Genomic DNA, 11,573 nt, shown 5'->3' with positions numbered 1-11,573 from the left:
CATTAAATCCGGGTATGAAATTGTGCGGGTTAACGTTACGCGGTTCTCGCACCTGTCGACCATGGTCCGACGCCGCGGATCCCCTGGCCCCTTCCACCTGAGCAAGTTGAAGACGCGGTTGAATCGTCTTCTGGAATTCGGCCTCAAGTTTTCGTTCCAACTCCACCTGTTCCATCCTCTCCTTTCTTGCCTCTCGCTCAGCTGCCCTTTCTTCGCGAGCTCGTGCCTCACGCTCATCAAGCCATGCCTTCAACTCATCGCCCTCTAGCCCCATGCGTATCGCTAACACCGTTAAATTAGACGTAGTCATTTTCTCTCCTTCTGTAGAAACCTTAATTGCATAAACAATCTCGTCCTGTCGCGGACGCCAATTGTCACGAGGCTAGTCAACCCACAAGCTCTCGTGTAGGTTCTTGTGCATACAAACCGATGAGAAACCCACATCGGTAAAGAGAACACGAGACCGTTTATACACACAAGAACAACAACTAAATATATTTTCAATAAACTAGATAAAGAGAAAGGAATAAGAGGAAAAACAAACAAAGCACACAAATTGGAGGAGAAATTAACCTAATGACCATGAAATGCTAAGGATGCGTAAGTTCCGCAATAGCAAAAGCGACTGTCACCGTTCGGTCGCGGCACTCTTGTAGACGGCGAAGGTTGATGCGATGGGGTGCAGACAAGGTAGATCAGAGGTCTAAGCGTTGCTCGGGTTGAAGGTAACTCCGAGCGCACCAAGGTCAGTGACCTCTCAGCGTTCGTCCTCCGACGCTGGGACGTAGCCTTGGAAACGGGACGAGCCTGGCCAAAGCCAGATGGTGAGAAGCCTGGCCAACGCCAAACGACGAGCAGCCTGGCCAACGCCAGACGACGAGCGGCCTGGCCAACGCCAGACGATAGATGATGCTCGGGTGCCCCACCAGGTGGGAGCCCGCAGCAGCCTTGCCTCAGGAAGTCGGCCGCCACCCCCGCGCCCTGGTAGCCTGCTTGCCTCCGTCGCGTCCCGGCCACGTCTGCCCCGCTCTTCGTTCGGGCTTCTTCCAAACCAGCGTGGGGGCCTCTCATTGGTCCGAACTTCACGCGCCTCGTCTGCCCATCGTCTTTGTCACCGAATACATCGCGAAAGCGCGCGTCCACACCATCGGTCGTCGTCGTCTTCTTCCTTATGCCGGTGCACTCACGCACATTTTAAACCGAACACTGGTTGCATTCGCGCACTTCACGAAACGCGCACTTCACTTATCACAATCTCCCTTTGCAGCTATAATAAGGACTCCTAGCAATCTTTAAAGTAGGAATCGAGTATCTGATGAAAACAGCAAGCCCTTAAAATGTACAGAAGTGTTAAGAAAAGGTAAGTGCCAATTATATAGGTAGCAAAATCACTTTCCTAGAGCGAAGCAGCCAGCTGCACTAGATAAGCTGTCATGTTTATTGCGTATAACCTGCCAGGGATGAAATGTATGATACTTTTACACATTTTGTCTTTATTTCAGTGCACCTAACATTTTAAATTTTATTAAACAAGTAAAAAGTATTTAGTTCTACAAATATTGACGACTGAATAAAATAGAACAGTATTCAACTTGGTAAGTGAAATCATACAATATTTTGCACACCCTTCGAATTTGGCAGTTTCAGAATTTCCCTGGGACACATACTTCTCCATATGGGCTTCACATGTTTTCTAGAGAAAGCTTCTGGGTCATCATCGTCAAATAATTTTTTTAATTAAGCCATCATAGCAAGTGTTGTACTTCATTCGTTTTTTGCAAAGCAGTTGTAGGGCTCACATATCTCTATTTTCAAGAAATATGAAACGAATGAAAGTATAGTTAGGCAGCCAACTGAATGATGTAATGACCCGTATAAACCATGACCACTGGAAGGGTGGAGCGGGTGTTGTTACACGTGGACTTACAGGCTGTTAAGGTTAGATAGACAAATCTGGCTGATTGTGCGCAAGTATTAGGGCATGTCAGTTCAGAATAAATACCAGACAAAGATTACAGGCAGCAGTCCTGATAGATGTGAACTGTTGGAAGCAGTTCAAGCTGGAAAAGAAGTGGGGTATTTAATTGTGACACATTTGTTGAAACTTTGAAAATCAGGAAAGTTTCTCGAGCAGGCAATGTTAAGTGATGTTTTTGATGACTGTGACATTGCACACTATCACTCTGCACATGTGTCTGTTTCCTTATATATTTTCTACCAAAGCCTCAAACAAAGATAGATGGCAGCTAACTCGCGTCCTGTGTTTCCTATCTTATGCAAGTGTCATTCTGCACTTTATTACCTTAGAAGTACTTGTTGCCATGCAGGTTGGTATAACATTATTAGAGAAATTTCTAGACGACGCAAATGTGTGGTGCATTGTAAATATTTTCTGTAGTTCAGCTGCGATTGACGCTCTTTTTCTGTGCTTTTTCATTTTTCCAGTGGTGCTTAGGTATCTATAATTTTCCCCCTTAGCTTAATTCCCCCCCTGAAGCTATGCATCATCTTGCCCATTAACAACCATTGTTGAACTATTGTATGTGGCATTGCTGATGCAAAATGACCTTAGAGTATATGCTAAAGCTCCTGCAGGATCACCGGCTGAATGTGACAACCAGTTCACCATTTATAGGACCCGAATTATTGACGTTTTCAATATATCTGTTCGCACAGTGCTTCATTGGAGTCATGCAAGCTTAAAATATGGTGCTCCCACAGAGAAAGTTTTCTTCCTGTGCTGTGACCAACGGGAAAACTATGTAGACAATAATGAAAAGAGATCACAACTAGGCTTAGCTGTGTGATGTCTGCCTCAATAAAAATGTAACAAATTATTGCAAGTGTGCTTATATCACCATGGTGTTGCCAGTTTATTGCTACATTTGATATGAACCTCTGCTCGCTCCACCATGGTGTTCCTAAGGGTGTACACAGTCTTAACTCTTAGACAGCACTGCCAGAACTAATTTCACTGTCACAATCTTGAACAGGCGTGCGACAAGTATGCTCCAGTGCAGAGAACACAAGAGAAGTGGTCACTGCTTACATGTTCAAGGTCGTATGCACGCACACCGGACTATGATTTTGCAGTGTCTTACATTTTGAGTGGAGTGTACATCGTGATGGCGGGAGCCATCTCTGTGGTCACCAGCTAGACTTTCACAATGTGCATATTGTTGCTTCAGACAACTGTTTAGGACAAAAAAGGGCACCATAGAAAAAAATATTTTTAGGCTAATGTAAGGGCTTGTGGTGAGGAGACTCTCAAGAGGTATATGGTGTGTCATCTTGCAATAGAGAAGCAACATTTATACCTAGTTTATGTTAGTAGGAGTCTGCTAAATATTGGCCATACAAGCTTGTGGCTAGAGAAGGATCATGTCCAGAAGATGCCCTCCTGAAATGTTAACCTGCACCGTTCTTTCTTGCCCTTCTTGGTGCACTAGAATTTTTGCCCTATAGGTACTAATTCCTTCAGTGGGTACTCTTGAAGGGCTTCTGAATAAGCTCACTCTTACCACCTGCTTTACCCAAGGGCAAATCCTACTGTTGGAACTTGTTTGCTTGGCAGAAATTTTAAACAGGAAAAGAAGCTTCACTCGTTACACAAATAAAGCTACAGCATTGCAAGATTACCATGATGTTATGTACACAGACCTGCCACATACAACTCACTAAAATGTCACCAATTACCTCTATGGTGAGCCTGATTATGCCTCAAGACAGCATGTAAGTTTCTTGATCCTATACTCTTTAATCAGTACATGAACCTTGAAAAAACAAGATCGTCACGTGCAGTGCATAAAACCAGTGCTTATGAAGTGCAATGATGCCATCGGAAGCATCAGCAAAAGTAAATTCACCCTGCTGGAAAGCAAATTGTGCGTGAAGCCTGTAAATGTACTGTTAACAGTCTTCTCGACAACTTCATTATGTCTATTTTTGCAATTTGCATAATCCTGTTTCATACATACCTTGCTGCTCACCCTATAATTATTGACCTCTGAGTGTTACTCAAGTGACCATGCTCATATACCATACCTGCAAGCCTCAGTGCTAACCTAATGAAATTGGAGACTTTAATAAAGTAATGCTCTCTAATGCTCACCCCTTCAAAAAAAGTTTTTAGCATCCCCTGAAAACCCATTCTTTAAAAATTTGATCATCAGAGATGCGATGTATCTCCACACCTGATGACAGACATTTGTCCAATTACAACCACATTATAACAACAATCAGCCTTTGTAAGATGCGTGAACACGTGCCATCATCTCAGGTCAACATGTTTCCTGAAACCAGCTTGCTCTTAGTTATGCGACAGAATGGTTTTCATAATTCATTTTCTTGCTAAGCTCAACTTGCCCCATGACAAACTGTGTGTTTAATTTTAGACCATTCTCGGGGAGCTATTTTCTTAATACCTAAAGAAAGCCCGATAAAGTGAAGCATGAGCTTTTAAAAGGAAATTTGCAAAACATGCACAATCGCCTCCAATACCTAGCCTGAGTATATATTTCACTAATAATGATCATTTTCATTTTAGAGCACATATCTGATGGCACAAAATCTGGAGTACCAAGGAGTCTGTCACAGGTATTTTTCACTTCTTTATTGGGGGCCATGCAACAATTTTAAATTATTCATGCGATATACTAGAAGTTTACTGCAGTGTGAATCACTTGCCACAATTAAAAAAAATAATATGGGGGGAACATATGGACTCTTTACAAAGGTTGAAGTTGGTGCTGATGCCGTCTGTCGCATGAACAGTAATGAGACAAAGCACGGCGCATCGCATTAGGCCTAATAGCAGTGCTACGCTTCCATTTCACACACGCACGCGCGCGCATAATGTATGCTTTACTGCAATACACTGCAAGCACTTCACCCCAAGACACTGCTGTATTGCGGCAATGTTAACTTTTAAAAAGACCTTCACGTGTTAGCAATTGAAGCTCGGCAATGCTCCCAGTAATGAAATTTCTATTTTATTACATTTTTTTTTTCATTTTTATACACTTGCCTAAACTAGTGTTACCAGCCGTCCCGAATTTGGCTGGACTGTCCAAGACTTTGCCCGCGCTGTCGCAGTCGGGACAGATGTCCCCGATTTTTTCCGGACTGTTCAGTACACGAAAAAAAAAAGAAACGTTTTGCGTTATAAAAGGCATGCCAAATAACGTGCGTCCAACTGATCACATAGACAAAGAAATGTTGCTGTGTTTAGCTGCAAGGAACTTTAAACAGTTCAGCTGAACGTCAACTTTTACTACAGCATTCTTGAGCGAGGGGAAGTGTCACGAAGAGCACATAGCAAAATTTAGTGCCACATCTAGAGACCAACGCAATGAAGAGAAGAAATAACGGATTTGTTTAGAAAGGCACCGCAACAAAGAAAACTAATTTCCTCACCCACACACAACTACTTTCACTGTTGCTTACCCCAATCTAAACACACACTGCTAAGCGAACAAATTGTCATCATCTGCGACTGCTTAATAAAGCCACTCGGACAAGAACGTTCTCTAATTCCAACTTGTGCATTCCGTATCTATCTCGCGCACTTACGCAAGAAAGGGCTTCAACGAAACCGTTGGCACAGTATATACTTCCTCCCAAGTGACACCAGCTGTTTGATCGGTCCTCAAGCAACACGCATGCACCTACCATACATCCGCGTAGTACATGCGTCAGACCATCATTCACAAATCTCGTTCCAAAGGCCTTTATTTTATGCTCGTTATCATTGCTTGTAGATTTGCTGGCAAACACTACGGGCTTGTAGGTGTTCTGTGCTTCGGGCGAATGACGTTAACTACTCGATAAGCACGGATGAGAAGCTCCTGAACACGACGACATCACAGGAATTAACAAAAGCGGCAGCGATTTGCGTATGAATCACTTTCTAATAACAGAAAGCGACCACGACCCCACGGGCAGGGGCGGTTCTCGCCATTTCAAATAGATTACAGTCCAATCCAACACCAACATCGGAGAAAAAAACATCACAACTAGAATACAATGAACCCGCCACAGACTGTGTGTCACAAGCTAGTGAGGAACTCTACCTGAACCACACAATAAAGAACGCGCAAATCGCCTGAAAAATGTTTTCCAACACACCGATTCTAACGCCATCTATTCATACACTTTAGGCCAAGTCAAGCCGGTTTTAAGCGGCTATTGGGTGAACCGAACGCTTTTACCTCGAAAAGGTTCGTGCCACCGGGGGAACCGAAACACTTCCCAAAACAACACTATCTAGTTAGTTGACGTCGTTTTTGGTGGTTTCACGATGATACCTAGCTTAAACTAACATAACTCAAGCTAACCTAACCTTCGCACTTCTATCGTTAGAAAACGTTTTACTCGCTACTTTACAATGCTTTCTGCAACATTACGAGTTTCATGCGCTTTCACATTAGATATTGCAGTTTCCGACTTGTAATCGTGAAAAACACTGCATCTCAATAGCTGACATTGTTTATTGCGGTTTTATGACGATTTATAACTTAACCTAACCTAACCTTCGCACTTTTATCTAAAAACACTATGTTACACTGTATCGTTCACAATTTTTATATTTCCATGACCTCACAGTTTTTCACCAACTTAGTACAGTACAGAACACTGTATCTCGCTAAATGACATTGTTCTTCAAGGTTTCACGATGCTTGCATGCGCTTTCACGAGAATATCACAATATAGAAGTTTCGCACTTGTAACGGTACAAGACGCAGTATCTGGCTAGTTCGCGCCATTTTGGTGGCTTTCAAAATATTTCACATATCGCAGTTTCGTAATCGCAACAGAACAACACTATCTCGTTATATGACGTCGTTTTTGGTGGTTTCACGACGCTACCTAGCTTAAACTAACATAACTCAAACTAACCTAACCTTCGCACGTCTAGCGTTAGAAAACGTTTTACTCGCTAGTTTACAATGATTTCTGCAACATTACGATGGTTTCATGCGCTTTCACAATAGATATTGCAGTTTCCCACTTGTAATGGTGAAAACACTGCATCTCAATAGCTGACATTGTTTAATGCTGTTTAATGACGCTTCATAACTTAACCTAACCTAACCTTCGCACTTGTATCTAAAAATGCTCTGTTACACTGTCTCCTTAACAATTACGATATTTGCATGACCTCACAGTTTTTCACCTACTTAGTACAGTACAGAACGCTGTATCTCGCTAAATGACATCGTTCTTTAAGGTTTCACGACGCTTGCAAGCTCTTTCACGAGAATATCACAATATAGCAGTATCGCACTTGTAACGGTACAAGACGCAATATCTAGCTAGTTCATGCCGTTTTGTGTGGTTTCACAATATTTCACCTATCGCGGTTTCGTACTCGCAACAAAACAACACTATGTCGCTATATGAAGTCAATTTTGGTGGTTTCATGACGCTACTTAGCTTTTACAAACATAACTCAATCTAATCTAACCTTCGCACTTCTATCGTTAGAAAACATTTTACTCGCTACTTTGCAATGCTTTCTGCAACATTATGACAATTTTATGCGATTTCACATTAGATATCACGGTTTCCGACTTGTAATGGTGAAAAACACTGCATCTCAATAGCTGACATTGTTTAATGCGGTTTTATGACGCTTTATAACTTAACCTAACCTAACTTTCGAACTTGTATCTAAAAACGCTCTGTTACACTGTTTCGTTCACAATTACGATATTTGCATGACCTCACAGTTTTTCACCAACTTATTACACTACAGAACGCTGTATCTCGCTAAATGACATCGTTCTTAAAGGTTTCACGATGCTTGCATGCTCTTTCACGAGAATATCACAATATAGAAGTTTCGCACTTGTAACGGTACAAGACGCAATATCTAGCTAGTTCATGCCGTTTTGTGTGGTTTCACAATATTTCACCTATCGCAGTTTCGTACTCGCAACAAAACAACACTATGTCGCTAGATGAAGTCGTTTTTGGTGGTTTCATGACGCTACCTAGCTTAAACTAACATAACTCAACCTAATCTAACCTTCGCACATCTATCGTTAGTAAACGTTTTACTCGCTACTTTACAATGCTTTCTGCAACATTACGACGGTTTCATGCGCTTTCACATTAGATATCGCAGTTTCCGACTTGTAATGGTGAAAAAACTGCACCTCAATAGCTGACATTGTTTAATGCGGTTTTATGACGCTTCATATCTTAACCTAATCTAACCTTCACACTTGTATCTAAAAACGCTCTGTTACACTGTTTCGTTCACAATTACGATATTTGCATGAACTCAAAGTTTTTCACCAACTTGGTACAGTACAGAACGCTGTATCTCGCTAATTGACATTGTTCTTTAAGGTTTCACAAGGCTTGAATGCGCTTTCACGAGAATATCACAACATAGCAAAGGGTTAGTTATCATACGATACTGAGGCTGGTGCTGTTTCCCTCAGAAGTTTAAAGATTGACTCGAGAAGCTCACCTCGCTTGCCAGAATTATTCACAACGCTGTCTCTGTGACGTCATGTTTAGCTTGTCAACGGAAGTGACGCACCCGATGGCATCGCTGCTTTGGCTGCTACAGCATTTATTGTGCTGGCCACAAGGCGATACCGGTAGTGTGGCCGGTGCTTCACTGGTCTGGCTTTCAGAGTTTTCGTACCACGTGCCGGTGTAACCAGTATACGACCTCCGGTTCTTACGAAATAGCATGTCATATGCAGACAGGACGCGCGGTCGGATTTTGGTTTGCAACTTTTTGCTTATTAAAAATTATTTTCGAATTTTCAAAGCATTTCAGCTACTGGGCTCGTGACAAGAGTGTCTCAGGAACCTAGAAACACAATCACATTGACACGGTCGAAAAATCGCCGGAGTCGGCCTTTAAAGACATTCAGAAGACACCTGCAGTGAGAATGGTATGTGAAAAAGCGAAAATAAAAAAATTGTTTTACACGATAGATGACATTAGCCATTGGTAAGCAATTCTAGTACAGCAGAATTTGAAGGTGGAATCAATTTATAGCTGAATATCAAAGGGCATGGATGTGGACAGGAAAGCGTTCAGGCACAGTACGATATATACCAAGCTTCACAATCACCCTCAGGATGTTAGTATTTTCATTAAAGAAGCCTGAAATAAGGGAGGAGAGCAACTTTTACACCGGCTGTAAAGTGCCTGGTATAAGAAAAAATAATGTTCCATTGAAAATGCCAAATGAGCTTGTGTAATGGCTAGCGCCAACGCTTTTTCACATACCGAATATTATGCATGATACCTAATACCACATACTTGCTGTGCCTAATGGTCCCGCAGTGGCCATATAATGAGAAGAACCAGAAGGACAACCCTCGAGAGCAACGAAAAAGTAATAGTACTACCGAGGTGGTTGTATCATCTAAGAAACGAGCACAACCCAGAAAACAAATGCATCAAGGCCACCTTTTTCACGTAACACTTGTGCCTTGCAGGGCAGCACAGGAATGCAGTGGTATTCTAATGCAGTGGTATTCTGGTATCAGTGGAATGGTATCAGGAATGGTATCTGGAATGGTATCTGTAATGGTAATTCTGGTATCAGTAATGCAGTGGTATTCTGGTATCGCGTCTCCAAAATGACAGAGCCCACTTTTCCGCGTTCACATAGGTTCTCTTGAGGCTCATCCTGATTTCATGCATGGCTACAACCTGTAAGTTGCATCAGTTTTTTATAACCAGAAAACATATTGCATCATTATCCTTATAAATTGTATATGATGTCGTTTACCCTTTTGTATGTTTCACCTGTTACGCATATTGTAACACATGTATATATACATAGCCTTTTAGGTTTCTGATTTTTTTTCTCGTTATGAGAACTGTTGTATCCTGCTTACATTTAGATTACATAATTGAATAAAATTATGATATTTCTGGATAGTATGCTGTTATCTTATTTGTATGTCAATGCTTCTGACCCTTTCAGCTTAAGTAGCGGGAGCCAATTCAGCTGTTTCAGTGCCGCTTTTACTGCCGCTATTGTTCATCTAGCATGAAACATGAAAATAAAGATTCAATTCATTTAAAAAAATATATAAAGAGCAGGTTATTCTGCATGCAGAAAAAAGATCGCTGCATCGCGTTTTAAAAAGCTATGGCTTGGTGACCCATTCTGTTACCGACCCTACTGCCCATCGCACCACTGTAGTGAATGCCATCCTGTGCAAAGGGGCGAGCGTCGGGCTCGTACACGTCTTGGTTAACTTCCATTACGCTGTATCCAAGTTGCCGGTTCATACCCTTAATCACACAATTAGCCTCCACTAACCTCCTTTCAATCCCACGAGGCTGCCCCCAGACCTCTGGGACTGTGCATATGGTCACATGCACACTCCCAGGGGCATCTCGAAGCTTACGCATCCCATCCTCTAACTTTTTCTGAAGAATCTGATCCTTGCCATTCAACAAATTGTTGAGCCCAGCATGAATAATGACTAGATTTTCGCCCTCCATGCTGTTTTCTACAACCTCCTTAGCTTTGGCCAGTGCATCCACAATGCTCTTCCCTGACTGTGCCTTCCCCCTGACTCTCCCATCTTCCTTCAGTGTCTTGAAGACGCCATCCCTGACCCTGGACACGTTAGAGTCCCCACCACTTGGACCTTTCTACGCTCCCATCGCTGGCTTCCTGTTTGTGATGGCGCCCCTGTTTGCTTCACCTGTTTCTCTCTCTGCAGTCTGTCCTGTGTTTCTGCCCTGCTTGAAGACTGCTGCGCCACCACGCTGTATGTTCTCAAAGCCTCCATGCTGTGGCCAGACATTGCGGCCCCCTGACCTTCCTTCTCGCTTGTTCCTTCCCGCCTGTCGCCTTTTCCGCTACCCACGCCTTTCGTCTCACACCGCTCGGGGCCGGAAAAAAGCACCATTAGCTCCTTTACCCACTGCTCTAGCTCGGTCCGCCCTTCCCATTCTTTTCGAAGGTCCCCCTTCATTTGCTCTAATAGGCTGGCAGTAGCCTCCTCCCACTCACGCGACGCTCCGAGCTCTTTTTGGAGTTCTATCCTCTGCTCTCGTTTCGCCCTAAGCTCCCCCTGAAGCCCCTTGATGCTAGCCTCCATGCGCTGCACGGCCGCCTTCAGTGCCTCGCACAGCCTGCACACGAAGCTCGCCTTCTGCGCGTCTGCCAAACTTGTGAATGCTGTCTCATCTAAGTAGCACCAGTGCTTGCATTCTTCGCACTGCACCAGCTCACTCTCGCTCGTGGTTTTCTTAGTCTCCTTAGCCATCGCCCGCCCGAACATCGGACCGAGTGCCAGACAGGCCTACGTTCAACCCTAATCCCGCTATCCAGCCGCCGCCGTTAACTCTCCTACCTCAACAACTGTTTAAATCTGCCACCTACACCACACACATACGTGTTCAATTTCGCTAGTAGCCTCTCACTAGGTCCCCTTCGTGTTCTGCTCTAGCTCTTTAACAACTAACCGGGCGCCCGGACTTTCTTCAAAACAGCCGCCTAGCCAGTTCACGTGGTCAACGTCACAACAACGTTGCCCGTGTCCACACCTACAGTACTCACAACGCTAATTATTCATTA

Source organism: Rhipicephalus microplus, unplaced genomic scaffold (genome assembly GCF_043290135.1).
Source record: "Rhipicephalus microplus isolate Deutch F79 unplaced genomic scaffold, USDA_Rmic scaffold_13, whole genome shotgun sequence".
In the NCBI taxonomy this organism is placed as follows: domain Eukaryota; kingdom Metazoa; phylum Arthropoda; class Arachnida; order Ixodida; family Ixodidae; genus Rhipicephalus; species Rhipicephalus microplus.
This window is presented reverse-complemented; position numbering follows the sequence as displayed.